At 47.2% G+C, this 18,054-nt stretch overlaps 2 protein-coding genes across 4 annotated transcripts in view; one reads left to right on the plus strand and one right to left on the minus strand.

The window, feature by feature from the left end:
* The window catches only part of LOC137534627 (oocyte zinc finger protein XlCOF8.4-like), a 174,229-nt gene that overhangs the window by 37,041 nt on the left and 119,134 nt on the right, over window positions 1–18,054 (minus strand). The gene's annotated exons all lie outside the window — the stretch shown is intronic.
* Window positions 1–18,054, plus strand: part of LOC137534626 (NACHT, LRR and PYD domains-containing protein 3-like) — a 107,118-nt gene that overhangs the window by 14,656 nt on the left and 74,408 nt on the right. For 2 of the 3 annotated variants that reach the window (XM_068256219.1, XM_068256221.1), the window contains exon 1: window positions 17,218–17,466. The exons of the other annotated variant lie outside the window; for it this stretch is intronic. The gene's annotated coding sequence lies outside the window, so the exon portion shown is untranslated. Of the gene's footprint in view, window positions 1–17,217; window positions 17,467–18,054 lie in introns of those variants that run through there. 3 annotated transcript variants of the gene reach the window in all.

Raw genomic sequence — 18,054 nt, forward strand, 5'->3', positions numbered from 1 at the left:
TGCCCACCAAATATGACATTTTCCATATCTCAGCTTACGCTTCCCGCACACACGTGACAGTCACAGATTCATATTCCTCAGAATTTGACAGTTCATATGGTATCAAACTTGGTTGCTGTCACATGTTCGGTTACGAAGTAACGGAATACCTCGGGTTCTGGGTATGTCAGTGGCCTCAATTTAATATTAAAATATTTCCAGATCCGGACCAGCAGAATGAGATAACTTTCATACCTCTCATATGAACGGTATTCCTTAAACAGGCTAAAAATCATAAACTCCGTGTCTTCCTAAGGCTGGCTACACGGCTCCGCTGCGTCTAAGCCCAGCTGTGTGGGAAGCTCGCTTTGCTGGGGCTCACCAAATGGTATCCTTTTCAAAGGGCATGTTCACACTTGGGTGTCACTTGCCCATGAAGGAACTTCTTTTGATCAAGTTAATTTAAACAAACATGCCTTCACTGCTGGTCAACAAACGTACTTCATGAAAAGAATTTCTCTAGCAGCTATGAAAGCCAGAGACCCCAGGCTCACACCCTGCTGTACCTAGACATAAGATTTTGATCTGGCACGTCAACGACAATCGGTGCAGCAAACCGATTGCGTTCTCTTTTCTCACGGCTCTTCCGTGACATTAATTATGTGCGTTACAGTAGTAACAGTCATGCTACTCCAATACCATGAGTCACGGTACTTACTGGCATTAGTAAGGGTAATATAGCCGCGAGCTGTGTGTGCACAGTAATATTTACTGCTGTCATGTGAACTAACCCCAGTACAGCAAAATCCCCAGTATTCGGCACTGGGGGGGTAGCCTGATACATGTGCTGGGCGGTTGCTTAAGCAACCGACCAAAAAAAGCATAAACACCCCCCCCCCCCCCCCCGCCTTGCAGTGTAAAACACGCACCAAGTGTCCAGCACTGTCTTCTAGCCTTCCTGTAGCTCTTAGTGGCTTTCCGGCGTCATCTGTGTACGCCATGCATGGACGCCAGGAAGGAGCTACAGGAAAGGTGCTAGTCTAATTTAGGGGACCCAGCAGGAAACCTCACAGGGGAATTCCGCTAATGAGATTAGGTGGATGGCTCCCTCTCAGCCTGCTAGGTTTCAGATAGGTTGTAGTAAACTACGCCCACACTATTTGGCCAATTACAACGTTTCATGCTGTAGGCTGGTGCTGTGATTCGAGAACTGATCCCTATGAGGTTTCCTGCTAGGTCCCCTAAAGTAGATTAGCACCTAGGAAGGTTATAAGATGGAGTTGGACACTCAGTGAGTATTTTTTGCCCTGCAAAACCCCCAAATAATTGTCCCAGTTATTCCTCAGGCATGCTGGTTAGTTGAGACCTCTGGTTGCCTGAGTTCCGGATAACCAGGACTTTGCTGTATCTGCAAAGCTATGAGCTGCACATTCAAGTTACCAGTCTCCAGTTGTACAACATCCCTAGCCACCTCCAGCCTGGACTGCTGATTCAAGGCCAGTTGGCTTCATGGATTTTTGCTGGTGATGCCAAATTCTAATCTAATCATCTGTTTTCTATAGCAGAAATGGGGATTCATCAGACCAGGCTGGGTTTTTGAGTCTAAAGCTGTCCAGTTAGCACAGCATTGGACCACACACTGGATTCTATGGATTGTTTCTCAAGTCCATTAGTGTTTCTGCATATCTCATACATTGACCAGCACTTCATGTTTCATCCTTCTGGTCTCATGAAGGACATGGACAACAAGATGGCGCCACCAACGGCTGCCTCGGCACATGGCTCCTGAAATTTTTCTCCTTTTTTTGTTACTTTTTGTTATTTTGTAGTTGTTAAATTAGCTTAACTAGTAGTGTAAGTAGCTGTGCTAACCGAGGGACTGACTTACTGCTCTCCGTGACCTCCCTCCTCCGGTATTTGGACCCTACAGCAGAGCGGGGTCCAGCGCTCCCAGCTGTGCCACATCCCCTCCGAGGGGATTCACACCGGCTGCCGGCTCCTGTAGCAGTCCTCACTTCTCCTCCAGATCCAATCTTCCGCTGGGTTGCGGGAGCTGTTGCCGGACCCTTCATCGCCAGGCGAGCATTATCGCAGGTCCCTTCCACGGCTCTCCACTGCCGATAGCTCCCACGTGCGCACCATGTGGGAGGCCCCGGCCATCTGATGTCGGCTCCCTCCGCCCGCCGCTTCTGTCGTCAGGGGGATTGGGACATCCAGCACTGCTAGGAGAGGAACACTGACCGCCCCTTCTCCGGCCTCCACTGCCGTATGCCACAGCGAGCTCACCACGTGGGTGGTCCCTGCCATCTGAAGTCGGCTCCTTCCCCGGTGGCTGCCGCCGCCCCAGAGAGTCATCCGCTGGCAATTAACAGGCCCAGCTGAGCGCTCCTCACCACCACGGAAGATCGCACTTGGCGGATCCTTCCCGCTATGTGCCCCCGCTCTGCCGGCTCCCACGCTGAGCGACCTGCTTCCTCCTGTGGCCTCGACCAGGCCCACACTGCCGTCCCCTTCTGCTACAAGGAGGGGCCCACACCCGCACCAAGGACTTAAAGGGCCCTCACCGCCGCCTGCCGCATCGTGAGCTTAACACATGGGGGCTTAACACATCGTGGGCTTAAATGACCGTCCTCCAGCCATCACGACTGGGACTGGGTTCCTGAGTTAAAGGGCCCTCATCTCATCTGGACAGGACTGTTTGCCGACTCCTTTCTTCACATCATGGGGACTCCCGGAACCTGCCTGTTGTGCTGCTGGCTGCTCTCCCCTCAGGACCTCTAAGGTACTCTCTGCTTCACTTCTCTACCTTGCATATGGTGACCATTGCCTACCACTGCCCTCTCTGTCACCTTGCCTGCCTGCTGCCCTCCCTGCCACCTTGCCTCTGCGAGGGCGACCACTGCCTGCCCACTGCCCTTGTCTGAGCCCACGCTGTTGCTACACTGTGTACCACTGGAGGTTGCCCCCCCCCATCAGTATGGCTGCCCACTACCCCCTTTCACCACTTCTCATGCCCCGTACTACCTACACCAGGATGCAGCTTACCCTCTGGGAAGCCTGCAGCTCTTCCCTCCCTGATAGTGGTCTCCTCTACAGCTCTGTCTGGAGCCACATCCAAAAAATCACTAGCTGCGACTCACCGGTACATTCAGGCCAGCGGCGGAGGGGCTGCCGTGCGGGGGCCCTTGTGAGGTTGAGGAAAAGGGGCCTGCGCTCACCCATTCCTTCTGCCCTTCTGGCAAATGTACCCTCCCTCCCTAACAAGATGGACGAACTTCGCCTTCTCACTAACAAGAGGGAGCTCGGCAATAACACCCCTGTCATCTGCTTCACAGAAACGTGGCTGCAAGAGGACACCCCAGACAATGCCCTTCTCCTCCCGGGCTTCAACATTACACGTGCAGACCGCGATCCCACCCTCTCAGGGAAAAAGAGAGGTGGGGGAATCTGTTTCTATGTCAGCTCCGCATGGAGCCCAAGCACATCACTACTAGCCAAAAAGTGCACCCCCAACCTCGAACTACTACTCCTCAATTGCAAGCCCTCATACTCGCCCAGAGAGTTCACCTCCTACGTCCTTTCAGGCGTGTACATTCCACCTGACGCCGACGTCAAAACTGCTCAGCGCGACCTCAGTGACACCATCATGCAGTGGGAGACGTCCCTTCCAGACTCTCTGTTTATCATTATGGGTGACTTCAACAAAGCCAACCTCCGTCGTGAGCTCCCACGCTACCACCAGCACGTGGCCTGCCCCACCAGGAATGCTAGCACTTTGGACCACTGTTATACACCTCTAAAGGACGCTTACAAGGCCGTCTCATGGGCTGCTCTCGGTTCCTCTGACCACTGCCTCATCCATCTGGTTCCTACCTACAGAAGGCGCTTGGAGTCAGCGAAACCTGTCCTGAAGTCCACCAAAGTGTGGTCTAACGAAGCCAAGCTCCAACTCCAGGCATGCTTTGACTGCACGGACTGGAAGGCGCTAGAATCACCCAACCTTGATGAGTGGGCCGATACTGTCTCATCCTATATCAGCTTCTGTGAGGAATCCTGTGTGCCCACCAAGTCCTTTAAGATTTACCCTAACGACAAACCGTGGTTCTCGAACAAGTTGCGGCAACTGCGGAAGCGCAAGGAAGCCGCGCATAAGTCCGGCTCCCTGGAGGACTTCAGGACGGCAAGGAACTCCCTCAACATGGAACTGCGTGCTGCAAAACGGGCATATGCTGAAAGTATTCAGAATAATCTCCGCTCAAACGACCCTCGGGCGGTCTGGAAGGGTTTGAAGGCTGCCACCAGCTATAAGTCTCCTCCCCAACAGGCTACTCCTTGCTCCGAGCTAGCAGAGGAACTCAGTAACTTTTATTGCAGGTTCGAGGCTCCGGCTACCTCTGGGGGGCAGTCAACTCCGTCTGCCCCCTCCTCTACTCCTAAGAGCACTGAATCTAGCTCAAGCACACGCCCTGCCCCTATAGTACCCGAGGCCGATGTTCTGCACCTCCTGTCTGCCTTGAATGCCAGGAAAGCATCTGGCCCTGATGGCGTGTCACCTGCATGTCTGGAGTCCTGCTCACCTCAGCTGGCCCCTGTACTCACCTCTATCTTTGCCAGATCACTCAGCGAAGGGAAGGTCCCCACATGCTTCAAGGAATCCATAATCATTCCCATCCCAAAAAAGCAAGGCGTCTCTGACCTAAATAACTTCAGGCCCGTGGCCCTAACATCAGTGATCATGAAGACCTTTGAAAGAGCGGTCCTGCCTCTGCTCAAGAACGCTACTCTGGACCGACTGGACCCTCTCCAGTTCGCGTACAGAGCAAACAGGTCCACTGATGATGCTATCAACATCTGCCTGGAGTTCATCACTGACCACCTAGACAGGCCGGACTCATACGCTAGAATTCTTCTCCTGGACTTCAGCTCGGCCTTCAATACCATCTGCCCCCGTATCCTGCATGACAATCTCACGGAGCTCACAGTCCATCCCATTCTTCGCCTTTGGATCTCAGACTTTCTCTCGAACAGGTCCCAGGTTGTTAAGCTGGGTGACATATCCTCCAGACCCAGAGTGACCAACACTGGAGCCCCCCAGGGCTGCGTCCTGTCACCATTCCTGTTCTCTCTATACACGAACAATTGCACATCCACAGCCGACTCTGTCAAAATCATCAAATTTGCGGATGATACAACTATTGTTGGCCTTGTTAGTGAGAACGACGAGCGGGCTTACCGCCAGGAGGTAGACAGAATCTGCAGTTGGTGCAAAGAGAATGAACTAGTTCTTAACACAGCCAAAACCGTGGAGATGGTCATTGATTTCAGGAAGTATGCCAGTAACCCCCCCCCCTTGCTACATATCGGGGGTACTGAAGTCGCTAGGGTCCCCAGCGTCCGCCTCCTGGGCACAACCATCTCCGATGACCTGACCTGGAGGGCAAACACCACCGCAACTCAGAAGAAGGCACAGAAAAGACTCTTCTTTCTTCGCCAACTAAAGAAGTTTGGTATGGCCCAAGAACTCCTGAGGTCCTTCTACTCTGCCACAATAGAGTCAGTCCTCTGCTCATCCATCCTGGTCTGGTTCTCTAGCTGCTCCGCCAGCGACAAATACAAACTCCAGAGGGTCGTCAGCTCAGCGGAGAAGATTATTGGAAAACCTCTTCCCCCTCTAGATCTCATCTACAGCACTAGACTGTGTAACAGAGCAATGAAAATTGTGGGCGACCCCTCTCACCCTGGTCACAGCCTCTTCAGTCGACTCAAACTGGGCCGGAGGTTCCGGTCCATCCATGCTAAGACTACTAGGCGTACAAACACTTTTTTCCCCACGGCCGTCAGACTCTTGAACTCTGCCCACTCCACCAATCCCCCCCCTGTAGTCACCTCTGGACTAATATATGACATCGGCTGCGTCCGCTCTGCTTAATGCCGTGCTTTTGTCTGCTTCTGTTCGTACTAGAATTTATCTTCTGTCTCACAGTGCTGCACCTGTCAGACCTGCAATGCTCTACTTCAATTGCTGTATTATCCCAGTTCTGTTGTAGTACTCCTGTATTGTTGTATTCTCTTGTCTGTTGTATTGCTCTTTCTATGCCATTTCAATGTGCCAAATCCAATTCCAGGCATGGCCCCAGTCATGCTTGGCGAAATAAACGAATTCTGATTCTGATTCTAATCAACGGAGAAGTTCTGTGAAGATATTCGCCCACCTTTGTCACCACTGGGGAGGATCTAGGTATGAGGAGGGCATTGAGGAATGTCAGACATGCACTAGGAACCTATGTCTGTTGTGTAGCACTGTGCAGCTAGCTGGGCTGTGTGTGGACCAGGGAATTGATTTCTGTAAAGAAAACTTTTGCTGAGTTTTGGTGTTTTGTAATAAATCTAGAAATGATTGGACACACTGAAACCCTCTGTGTAAGGATTAGGCAGGCCGCCACCGCCGACCTTGCCGCTGACTCACACTTGTTGTTGTCCCTGCCGCTGACTCACGTGCGGTGCAGGGTGGCAGGCGGAGGATGCTTCTTAGTGCACGCTCCACCGATGTAAACAATAGCCACATGTTCCCCTGCGTGTCAGCTAATCAGCTGCCATGCAGAGCACTGATTGGTCAGGACCTGTATTTGTACCTGGTGAGCACTCTGGTCTTTGCCTGTGATAGTTTCTTGCTTTACCTTTTAACTGGGTATACGCTCACACTTTGGATAATCCGTTGCCGACTCTGCTTGTTCCTGACTTCGTTCCAGTCTGATTGCCTGCTGTTAACCTGTGCTTACTCCTGATCTCCTGCTGCCGACCTCTGCTCCGTCGGACCACGCTTGAGCTGAAATTTTCGTAATTTCGCATTACTATAATTACGCATGCGAAATTTGCGATTACGATGCGAAATTAGCGTAGCGAAATTGCCATTAAAATCGTAATTGAAAATACCGTAAGCGTAATTTTCAACGCGAAATTTCGCGTTTCGTTCATGCCGTAATTTCGCATTAAACGCTACCGTAATTTCGCGTTAAACCGTAACGCTCCGTATAATATAAAAAAGCCGCCGACTTTAAGGGTTAATAGCAAAGCCCCCTTAAATGCTAAGAGCCTCAAATTTGGAGAATATATTAAGGAGATCAGGAGGAATAAGAGGAAAATTTTTTTTTTCAAAAAGACCTTATAGTTTTTGAGAAAATCGATGTTAAAGTTTCAAAGGAAAAATGTAAACATTTAAAAACCCGCCGACTTTAACGGTTAATAGCAAAGCCTGCTTAAAGTTTAGGAACACCAAATTCCCAGGGTATATTAAGGGGATCAGTGGGAATAAGAGGAAACATTTTTTTTCAAAAAGACCTTATAGTTTTTGAGAAAATCGATTTTTAAGTTTCAAGGGCGAAAATGTCTTTTAAATGCGGAAAATGTCAGTTTTTTTTGCACAGGTAACAATAGTGTATTATTTTCATAGATTCCCCCAAGTGGGAAGAGTTTTACTTACTTCGTTCTGAGTGTGGGAAATATAAAAAAAAAACGACGTGGGGTCCCCCCTCCCAGACCTCTTTAACCCCTTGTCCCCCATGCAGGCTGGGATAGCCAGAATGCGGAGCACCGGCCGCGTGGGGCTCCGCACCCTGACTATACCAGCCCGCATGGTCCATGGATTGGGGGGTCTCGGAAGGGGAGGGGCAGCCAAGCTTTCCCCTCCCCCTCCGAGCCCTTGTCCAATCCAAGGACAAGGGGCTCTTCTCCACCTCCGATGGGCGGTGGAGGTGGAGGCCGCGATTTCCTGGGTGGGGGGTTCATGGTGGAATCTGGGAGTCCCCTTTAAAAAGGGGTCCCCCAGATGCCCACCCCCCTCCCAGGAGAAATGAGTATAGAGGTACTTGTAGTACCCCTTACCCATTTCCTTTAAGAGTTAAAAGTAAATAAACACACAAACACATAGAAAAAGTATTTTAATTGAACAAAAAACATAACCACGAAAAAAGTCCTTTAATATTCTTAATTAACCATTAATACTTACCTGTCCCTTTAAATAAATGATCCCACGCAATATCCTCGGAAATGTTCTATCAGTTACAATGTAACAAAGTTATTACAATATAACAACTTTGTTACATTGTAACTACGCCGCACCCGACGCCACTCGCCGCTCAGCCGCCGCATACGCGTCCGTGCAGGACGCTAAGTCCCCGCAGCTCCCGCTGTCCACCCCGCCCACATCTGTCACCCACATGTCACCCACATGTGGGTGACATGTGGGTGACATGTGGGAGAGGCGGGGAGGGCAGCGGAGCCGACAGAGCTCTGAGCTATATAGCTCAGAGCTCTGAGAAGCATCTTTGTATTTGGGCTCCAAGGAGCCCCATTGGTCCTTAGCAGACCAATGGGGTTCCTTCAAATCAGAAGGAACCCCATTGGTCTGCTAAGGACCAATGGGGCTCCTTGGAGCCCAAATACAAAGATGCTTTCGAGAGCTCTGAGCTATCTATAGCTCAGAGCTCTGTCGGGTCCTGCAGCGCAGACGCGGCGGCGGCGGCGGTGAGTGACTTTGGGTGCGGCGTAGTCACAATGTAACAAAGTTGTTATATTGTAATAACTTTGTTACATTGTAACTGATAGAACATTTCCGAGGATATTGCGTGGGATCATTTATTTAAAGGGACAGGTAAGTATTAATGGTTAATTAAGAATATTAAAGGACTTTTTTCGTGGTTATGTTTTTTGTTCAATTAAAATACTTTTTCTATGTGTTTGTGTGTTTATTTACTTTTAACTCTTAAAGGAAATGGGTAAGGGGTACTACAAGTACCTCTATACTCATTTCTCCTGGGAGGGGGGTGGGCATCTGGGGGACCCCTTTTTAAAGGGGACTCCCAGATTCCACCATGAACCCCCCACCCAGGAAATCGCGGCCTCCACCTCCACCGCCCATCGGAGGTGGAGAAGAGCCCCTTGTCCTTGGATTGGACAAGGGCTCGGAGGGGGAGGGGAAAGCTTGGCTGCCCCTCCCCTTCCGAGACCCCCCAATCCATGGACCATGCGGGCTGGTATAGTCAGGGTGCGGAGCCCCACGCGGCCGGTGCTCCGCATTCTGGCTATCCCAGCCTGCATGGGGGACAAGGGGTTAAAGAGGTCTGGGAGGGGGGACCCCACGTCGTTTTTTTTTTATATTTCCCACACTCAGAACGAAGTAAGTAAAACTCTTCCCACTTGGGGGAATCTATGAAAATAATACACTATTGTTACCTGTGCAAAAAAAACTGACATTTTCCGCATTTAAAAGACATTTTCGCCCTTGAAACTTAAAAATCGATTTTCTCAAAAACTATAAGGTCTTTTTGAAAAAATTTTTTTCCTCTTATTCCCACTGATCCCCTTAATATACCCTGGGAATTTGGTGTTCCTAAACTTTAAGCAGGCTTTGCTATTAACCGTTAAAGTCGGCGGGTTTTTAAATGTTTACATTTTTCCTTTGAAACTTTAACATCGATTTTCTCAAAAACTATAAGGTCTTTTTGAAAAAAAAAATTTTCCTCTTATTCCTCCTGATCTCCTTAATATATTCTCCAAATTTGAGGCTCTTAGCATTTAAGGGGGCTTTGCTATTAACCCTTAAAGTCGGCGGCTTTTTTATATTATACGGAGCGTTACGGTTTAACGCGAAATTACGGTATCGTTTAATGCGAAATTACGGCATGATACGACTGTAATGCGAAAATTACACGAAAATTACGCTTACGCGAAATTTCGCGAAATCGTTCTTCATTACGATTATGTACTTACGGCCATAATCGTAATTACACTAATTACGCGAAATTTCGCAAAATCGTAATTAGGTCATTACGCTCATCTCTATGCCTGATTACCCGTTGCTGAACCTTGGCTTGTTACTGGACTCTGCAAGAACGCCACCTGCCCCTGACCTGGCTTGCACGACCATCTGAACTCTCAGCATCTGTATCCACCTGCCTCAGTCATCTGGACTATCTAGCTGCTAGGCTTCAGGTGATTATATACCTATTCCTGTTCTGTGCCCATTGCATTGTCTGTCTGTACAATTGGTGAGTGGCTATTTGTCAGTTGTGTGCCACATCTGCCTGCAGGGTTTGTTAGTGTGTATTCTAGGTAGGAGTTTTAGCAGGTGTTAGGGCTGGGGTATAGGTCAGTCATATGGGCATGCAGTCTGACCTATAGCACATAGCCATAGCCAGACAAGCCGGACACTTTGTGTTTAATCTGTGGGTAGAAAACAGTGCTAAAAAGATTACTGTCTGTTTATCAACATGTTTGTCCATTTTTGTAGTCAAAGTTAATGATAAGTGCATTTTACATAGTGCAGGTAAGGTGGCAATGTCTTAAAGAGTAACTGTTAGGCATTAAATGCAAAATAAATTTTCTATTGCATGGTGTTACACAGCAAAAAAGGGTGCTAACAAGGCAATTCAAACATTTAAAATCAATCTTACTTTTTTTTTTCCTGATAGGTTTTTCCTCCTCTTGCCCCCAGGCTCTAAGTGGCACGGCCACAGAAGAGAAGTGGCAGGCAAGCTAAATCAGCCTGATTGGCTGAAGCCTTTGTCACTCACCTCTCTGCGCTGTGATTGGACGCCTTATCTCCCCTTCACTGCGGTGGATCTAGCCGTTGTTAGAGTGCAGGGAGGGGGGCCAGAGGTTATCTCCTGTCTCTGTCCTCTGCCCCCCTCCTTCAGTAGCATGTCTGCTCGGTCTCTGCCTGCCTGCCTGCTGCATGTGCCGCTGCCACATTCTCCCTCTTCCCCGCACTGATCAATGGGGAAGAATAAAGGCGGCGCACACAGACTCACCTAACAATGGTTCCAGGCGCTGCAGTTCCCCTCTATACTCTCTGTACTGCCGCCGGCGGTAGTGCAGAGAATAAATGAGAACAGTAGCGCTTGGATCCATTATTAGGTGAGTCTGTGCCTGCTCCGTTTATCCTCCCCGCTGTGCTCAGAATAAGTGCAGGGAGGAGGGGGATCTGAAGGGGGGGGGGAGAATCTACCCGGAGGAAGCAAGATGGCCCCTGCCAGGAGGGGGACAGTTCATTAAAGAGACACTGAAGCGAAAAACAAATTATGATATAATGATTTGCATGTGTAGTATAGCCATGAAAAAAACATTAGCAGCAGAGACACAAGTTTAATATTGTTTCCAGTAAAGGAAGAGCTAAGAAACTCCAGTTGTTATCTATGCAAATTAGCCATTCAGCTCCACAACTTTCAAAGTTGCAGAGAACTGTGGCAGACACTTGAGATAATAAGCTTTAAAAGACACTAAGCTTATCTACTGTAATAACGTTTCTAGAGTTGTTACCATGGTGATAAGGCATGTAGTATTCAGGAAACCTTTTACCTCAGGCAAACCTAAAGTTAACTCTTATGTCTTTAAGTTAACTCTTCAATCCTTAAAATAACTCCAGAATTCTAAAGTTAAAGACAGGCTGTTAAATAACTGCGTGTGAAAATAACTACAGAGGAGGTAACTTAACTACAGAGGAGGTAACTTAACTACAGAGAAGGTAACTTAACTACAGAGGAGGTAACTTAAGGAATGAAGAGATAAGATAACTCTCTCACTGTGTGGTGGTAAGTTATCCCTTGCCTTATTATCTCCAGCCTGATCTTAGTGAATTGAGGCCAATGGCCTCAATTCACTAAGATCACTATCCAGGGGCATGTGTAGTATAGCCATGAAAAAAACATTAGCAGCAGAGACACAAGTTTAATATTGTTTCCAGTAAAGGAAGAGCTAAGAAACTCCAGTTGTTATCTATGCAAATTAGCCATTCAGCTCCACAACTTTCAAAGTTGCAGAGAACTGTGGCAGACACTTGAGATAATAAGCTTTAAAAGACACTAAGCTTATCTACTGTAATAACGTTTCTAGAGTTGTTACCATGGTGATAAGGCATGTAGTATTCAGGAAACCTTTTACCTCAGGCAAACCTAAAGTTAACTCTTATGTCTTTAAGTTAACTCTTCAATCCTTAAAATAACTCCAGAATTCTAAAGTTAAAGACAGGCTGTTAAATAACTGCGTGTGAAAATAACTACAGAGGAGGTAACTTAACTACAGAGGAGGTAACTTAACTACAGAGAAGGTAACTTAACTACAGAGGAGGTAACTTAAGGAATGAAGAGATAAGATAACTCTCTCACTGTGTGGTGGTAAGTTATCCCTTGCCTTATTATCTCCAGCCTGATCTTAGTGAATTGAGGCCAATGGCCTCAATTCACTAAGATCACTATCCAGGGGCACCACGAGGAGGCTTCCCATTGGCATTGGGAAGCCTCCTCGTGGCGCCCCTGGATAGTGCTAATGTAGCATGAACTAATTCCCGCAGGGCGATTGCTTTGCGGTTTTGGTTTTTGACCCTGCATATTTAGGCATGCGAAAGCAAATGCATATTTGCATGAGCAATGTCTCGTGATTAGCCAATAGGCCAAATTTGCAAAGCCAGATTTGTCAGGTTCACTTGCTTGATGCACACATTTCCTTTCTGGTGTAATTATCACTGTACACCAATGACTGCATCTCCACAGATCCATCTGTTAAGGTTCTGAAGTTTCCAGATGACACAAAAGTAGTTGGTCTCATACAAAACGGGGACGAGTCTGCCTACAGGCATGTGGTGGGACAGCTTTCCTCCTGGTGCAGCAGCAACAACTTGGAACTTAGGAGATCTCCCCCCCCCCAACACCTCCCCTTAACCATAAATGGATCCACAATAACCCAGGTATAGTAATTCAAGTTTATTGGGTCCACAATCTCACACAACCTAAAATTGGACAACAACATTGCCACTATTGTCAAGAAATCACAACAGAGGATGTACCATCTACGGCAGCTGAAAAAGTTTGGCCTACCTCAAAATCTAATGGTGCAGTTCTACACTGCAGTCATCAAATCCACCATAACATCATCTATGACTGTATGGTTCGGCTCCTGCTCAACATTAGAAAAGGTGAGGCTGCAGCGCATCATCCGAACAGCGGAAAGGATAACTGGCTGTAGCTTACCTTCCCTGCAGGATCTTTATGCTAGCAGGTGCAGAAAGAGAGCAACCAAAATTGCCTCTGACGCCTCTCACCTAGCTCACTCCATCTTCCAGCTCTTGCCTTCAGGAGTAAGATTCCGGTCAATCGCTACCAAAACCTCTAGACACAGGAACAGCTTTTTTTCCTCAAGTGGTAGCCATACTAAATGCAGAACCCCACTAGAACTGCTAGGACTTGAAAGTAATCAGCACAGAACTGTAAATGAACAATTCGCACATTGCTTACTGCCACTATACTTGCATAATGTCCTTGACTTGTAATATACACACTGTCTGTCCTTGCATTGCTTTTGTTTGTGTTTGTTAAGCAACTGCCAAGACAAATTCCTTGTAGGTGCAAACTTACTTTGGCGATATAAAATTGATTCTGATTCTGATAGGTGCCTCAGTATAGATAGCCAGGGATAGATACCTCAGTATAGTCAGGAATAGGTGCCTCAGTATAGATAGTCAGGAATAGATAGCCAGGAATAGATGCCTCAGTATAGGAATACTGGAATACAGGAATAGTGCCAAGAAATGAACTTCATCCAAATCAGTAGCATCCCAAAATGAAGCACTTTTTTATTATTTTCACTGGAGTTCCTCTTTAAGTCAGGCACCTCACACATTGGTGTGAACACCAGCTTGAAAAGAACCATTTGGTAGCACACTGCTAAAGCCAGCCCCCTGAGCATGGCAGGACCGCAGACTTAGTGAAGCCACTAGGACCAGATATTAAATAGCTGTGTTGTATGATTTTTTTTTCCCTTATTTAGAGATACCATAATTGTGACCTGTATGAAAAATTGATCATTTGACTGCTAACATCCTGCCAGGACGTGTTGGTATGACTTTCAATTCCAGCTGTTTCAGCACATCAATTGAATCCACGATATTAGGTTGTCTGTGTGTTGAAACAGATTGGGAGGCATTGAGCAGTCCAGCCCTGAGGGGGACTGACAGCAACAACCTGGTTTTTGTTGTGATGTGGGTGCTCAGTCTATGATTTTCTACCTGTCGGTCATACTGGAAGCTGCTTTGGGTATTTACGCTGATTTGGTCGGAAACCATTCTGCGTTGAGCCACAGGGCCATTGACAAGGCTTAACATTAAGGTGAACCGAGTGCTCGCAAAAATTGTTAGGCAGCATGGTGGCTTTATTGCGCAGCAAGTAGCCCTTGGAGGAAAAAGGATGTACTTTCGGCATGACGGGGTGCACCTCAATGAAAACAGGATTGATATGTTCAATCTTCTGCTCGAAGAGAATGTTGAATTTGCAGTGGTGGTTACTGGTTTGGTGTGCAAGCCAAAAGTAAAGGGTCTCTTTTGGTTTGCAGGTGGCAGAGGTCCCTTTGCTAGAGGTGGTGAGATTCGTCTGGCTGGAGGGGCAACATAAGTTGGACTGTGAAAAGCAGTGGCGATGCAATAGGGGTTGTAGAGGTAGCGACCGCATCGGGGTCCTTGGATCAGAGGGGCCTCGAGGGGCCCTCTCTCAAGCACAATTTTAGCTCTCTATTGGCCTTGTGCTGGTAATAATCACTTCTATAGATGCTTCAAATAGTAATCATTAGCAAACTGTTCCCTGTCCCCTTCTTGCACCTCTAACACTGTGGAAATCCTTGACAGGCTTTTGTGCACCGTATCAATTGTTATGTATAGAGTGTTTTGGGGGGGGGGGGGGGGGCCATGTAAAACTTGCACTGGGGCCCATAGCTCCTTAGCTACGCCACTGGTGAAAAGGCATTCATGGTAAAGCTGTGATAAGTGGTTATGTTACCAGGTGATGGTGAAAGGTGTTTGGCATGTAAGCCCAAGTGACTCCTGAGCTACGGTGACCATACGTCCCGCTTTACCCGGGATGCGTCCCGCCTTCCGGGGGCTCCGTCCCAGGCTGCGTGAGGTCCCGGGAAACGTCCCCGCTTTTAGCAGCTCCTCCGGCAGGCAGAGCAGGGCTATGGGAAGATGGCGTCCGGCGAAGCCCTGTACTGGAGACTATTTGTGTCTCCAGTACAGGGCTTCGGGCGCCATCTTGCCGTAGCTCTGCCTGTCAGCGCGGGAGGTTGGAGGAGGATCGTCCAGGGGAGCTGCATGCCAGAGGCCGGCCGGGAGCGAGAGAAGACTTCTGTCAGGTGAGTAAATGCTTATTTTTCCAGGTGAAATGTGCCCACATTGCGTTTATTTTTTGCTGGCATGTCGCCCATTGCGTTTATTTTGTGCTGACATGTTGCCCATTGTGTTTATTTACTGCTGACATGTTGCCCATTGCGTTTGTTTTGTGCTGGCATGTCGCCCATTGCGTTTGTTTTGTGCTGACATGTTGCCCATTGCGTTTATTTTATGCTGACATGTTGCCCATTGCGTTTATTTTGTACTGACATGTTGCCCATTGTGTTTATTTTGTGCTGACATGTTGCCCACATTGCGTTTATTTTGTGCTGACATGTTGCTCACATTGCGTTTGTTTTTTGCTGACATGTTGCTCACATTGCGTTTGTTTTCTGCTGACATGTTGCCCATTGCATTTATTTTCTGCTGACATGTTGCCTAAATTGCATTTATTTTCTGGTGTCTGGGGTAACTGTTGCTGCATTTATTATTTAATGGTCATAGTTGGCTATGTTTGCTGTTTTGGGGTTACGCTATACTATTAGCATCACACAGTTTCTGCACAATCCTCGTTTGACCACATCATGGCGTAAACACTGCTTTCTTATGCCTATGTTATTGTCCGTTTCTATGGTAACCCGACCGGCTCTTTGATGCCGCCGCTAGATTGCTTAGTTCAGAAGCCGGTCGGGTTACCATAGAAACGGACAATAGGTGTCCGTTTCATTTCCGGCTTAGCAAAAGGGGTCCTTGGCGGGCGTGCTGCGTTTCAACACACAGCCGCTCGCAGCCACGTCCTGCACTTTACGGTGGCTGCTGCTGTGAGCTATGTAACTGCACGTTAGAGCAGTTACAAGGTGGGACAAAATAAATGAGCAGCACAGAGGGGTGGAAAATAACGTCCGCTCTAACACCAGTGATGCCTCCCTACTATAAAATGGATTAGGCTGCATTGGCGTCGGAAAGGTAAAACTACCGACGTCAGTGCCTGGCTCTAAATGCATGTTGTCAGTGAACGTTTACATTTGAATTGGACTATATGCTTAGCAAGAGCATTACTCCAGAAAGACATATGAATGTATAAGTGTCTAAAAAAGATGAAATTAGCAATAGTGCCCCTTTAAAGAGAATCTGTATTGTTAAAATCGCACAAAAGTAAACATACCAGTGCTTTAGGGGACATCTCCTATTACCCTCTGTCACAATTTCGCCGCTCCTCGCCGCATTAAAAGTGGTTAAAAACAGTTTTAAAAAGTTTGTTTATAAACAAACAAAATGGCCACCAAAACAGGAAGTAGGTTGATGTACAGTATGTCCACACATAGAAAATACATCCATACACAAGCAGGCTGTATACAGCCTTCCTTTTTAATCTCAAGAGATCATTTGTGTGTTTCTTTCCCCCTGCAGCTATCTTCCACTGAAGTGTCAGGCTTTTTCTTCCTGCAGAGTGCAGACAGCTCTTCCTGTATGTAATCTCTCAGTATGTGAAGGCCCAGCCAGCTCAGAGGAGGATTTATCCAGATTGTAAAAGATAATAGAGCAGAGAGAACCTGCCATAATCTAAATAACACACAGGCAGTGTGCAGAGAGGGGCCTGGAAGGGGAAATTCATAGCAGAACCACAACACTGAAGAACTTGGCAGCCTTCCAGACACAGGCTGACAAGTCTGACAAGAGAGAGATAAGATGATTTATTACAGAGATGGTGATAGTAGAACGTGCTGCAGTAAGCCAGAACACATTAGAATAGCTTTTGGAACTTGTAGGATGATAAAAAACAGGATGCAATTTTTGTTACGGAGTCTCTTTAATGTTTATATTTATACATACTGAAATGAGTATATATTGCGGTATTGTTTGGATGTTAATGTCATTCGATGTTTGTTTATTGTGATTTATTGTTGAATTTTATGTTGTCACTCTATACTGTGGCCTATATTAATAAAATTAATATCATTCCAAACACAGTTTTAGTTTCCATTGCCTTTAGGTTGATAGAAGTGTCTTAGAAATGAAAGAGTTAAAAGGCGGTTATCACAGTTAGGATGGGGTGGGTAGAAACTAAGGGGAGGGTGGTGATAGGCAACCAGGAAGTTACAGTTCAAGGCATGTCTGCACACATTGCTGGAAAGAAAGCGTCTTTCTTGTTTGTGGAAATTGTGAACAGAGCATACCAGATAAACACAGAGGATTTCTTATAGCTGAGACTGGACTATGAACTATTGCTTGAGGAGTGGCAAGAAGAATCATATATCGGCCTATTGTGACTGTATCCTGACTCGGGGTGTCCGGTCTGCCAACTTTATCAACAGGAGGAGTGGGGAAGACAGGATTGGGTGAGGCTTGCCTTGTACAAACATGTAGGGGAGACTGGACCAAGGTTTTTGCAGGATTAACAATGCAGGGAAAAAAAACATATGAATGCTCATTGAAGGATTCCCGAACATGATGAGATAGACATGCGTATGTACAGTGCCTAGCATACAAATAACTATGCTGTGTAACTTTTTTTCTTTCTCTGCCTGAAAGAGTTAAATATCAGGTATGCAAGTGGCTGACTCAGTCCTGACTCAGACAGGAAGTGACTACAGTGTGACCCTCACTGATAAGAAATTCCAACTATAAAACACTTTCCTAGCAGAAAATGGCTTCTGAGAGCAAGAAAGAGGTAAAAAATGGGGATTTCTTATCAGTGAGGGTCACACTGTAGTCACTTCCTGTCTGAGTCAGGACTGAGTCAGTACGGGTATTCTTTAACACTGCATAGGCCGGCATTACTGTGTGTCTATTTCTGAGCTTGTTATATAATTTACCAGGGGTAGTGAAGGGTGCTATTCTTACATATTGTTTCTTGTGTATGTTTAATGTGGGCCACTGCAGGAAACGGGGATCAGACAGCCGACGCTAGTGAGGATAGGGGCACT

Source organism: Hyperolius riggenbachi, chromosome 10, assembly GCF_040937935.1.
Source record: "Hyperolius riggenbachi isolate aHypRig1 chromosome 10, aHypRig1.pri, whole genome shotgun sequence".
Taxonomy (NCBI): domain Eukaryota; kingdom Metazoa; phylum Chordata; class Amphibia; order Anura; family Hyperoliidae; genus Hyperolius; species Hyperolius riggenbachi.